We start from the raw sequence: 1505 nt of genomic DNA, 5'->3' as shown, positions 1-1505 counted from the left end.
CTAGAAGAAGCAAGAGAGCTGGCCTTGGCAAGAACAGCCATTTACCAACAGAACCTCAGACGCTATCACAGCCGGAAGGTTAACCCGAGAGTGTTCAGGGAAGGAGACCTGGTGCTACGCCTAGTGCAGCGCACTGAAGGCAGGCACAAGCTTTCCCCGCCATGGGAAGGGCCTTTCATTGTGAGCAAGGCTCTCCACAACGATGCCTACTACCTGATTGATGCACAGGAATGGAAGAAAGGAAAGGCGGACAGGTCCGGGGAGGAGACCAAGCGTCCGTGGAATGTAGCTCTGTTGCGTCCTTTCTAGTCTTGAAGTTGTGGTGTAAGAAGTTCCTTTTTGTACCTTATTTGCTATGAATAAAAGATGTCGGAACCTCGAATGAATCTCGGGGACTACCCCACTAAGGTTGCATGAAACTTGTCTATTTTTTCAGTTTACCGGTTGCTTATTGAACGTTTTTTCTTTACGGTTTAGTAGTGTGCTAAACCCTACCGGAGTCTTCGACTCTGCTGCTGTCCGCAACCCGGCTTCATGGCAAGCAAGATAAACCGGTAGGGGATAAGCACATGAACTGCGGAGAGGAGGAGCGGAAAAGAACAATCCGGAAAGTTTAACTAACCCCGGTTATACCGGTTTTGCAAAAATTTCGAGTTATTTCTAAGTTCAAGAAAATGCTTGCTTGGTAAAAGAACTTTGTGCTCATACGCCAAAAACGCCCAGAGAAGGTAGGCAGAGCCAAAGCAAAAGAGCCAAGTGTGCATCGAATTGGATGCAGAAACAATTTCGGAATCATTGCAGTGCAAGACCAAAATCAAACCGATAAGCAAAAATGCTAAGTCACAAACCAACATAACTTAATAAGTCACCGGTGTGCAAGGCACCGGCATAAGTTGTACCACAGTGATGGCGTGTATTTCACACGTTCGTTGGGCAACCCCAAGAGGAAGGTATGATGCGCACAGCAGCAAGTTTTCCCTCAGAAAGAAACCAAGGTTTATCGAACCAGGAGGAGCCAAGAAGCACGTTGAAGGTTGATGGCGGCGGGATGTAGTGCGGCGCAACACCGGAGATTCCGGCGCCAACGTGGAACCTGCACAACACAACCAAAGTACTTTGCCCCAACGAAACGGTGAGGTTGTCAATCTCACCGGCTTGCTGTAACAAAGGATTAACCGTATTGTGTGGAAGATGATTGTTTGCGAGAGAAAACGAGTAAAAACAAGTATTGCGACAGATTTGTATTTCAGTATTAAAGAATGGACCGGGGTCCACGGTTCACTAGAGGTGTCTCTCCCATAAGATAAAAGCATGTTGGGTGAACAAATTACGAGTCGAGCAATTGACAAATAGAGAGGGCATAACAATGCACATACATGACATGATAAGTATAGTGAGATTTAATTGGGCATTACGACAAAGTACATAGACCGCCATCCAAGCTGCATCTATGCCTAAAAAGTCCACCTTCGGGTTATCATCCGAACCCCCTCCGGTATTAAGTT

This window comes from Lolium rigidum, chromosome 2 (genome assembly GCF_022539505.1).
Source record: "Lolium rigidum isolate FL_2022 chromosome 2, APGP_CSIRO_Lrig_0.1, whole genome shotgun sequence".
NCBI classification, from domain to species: domain Eukaryota; kingdom Viridiplantae; phylum Streptophyta; class Magnoliopsida; order Poales; family Poaceae; genus Lolium; species Lolium rigidum.
This window is presented reverse-complemented; position numbering follows the sequence as displayed.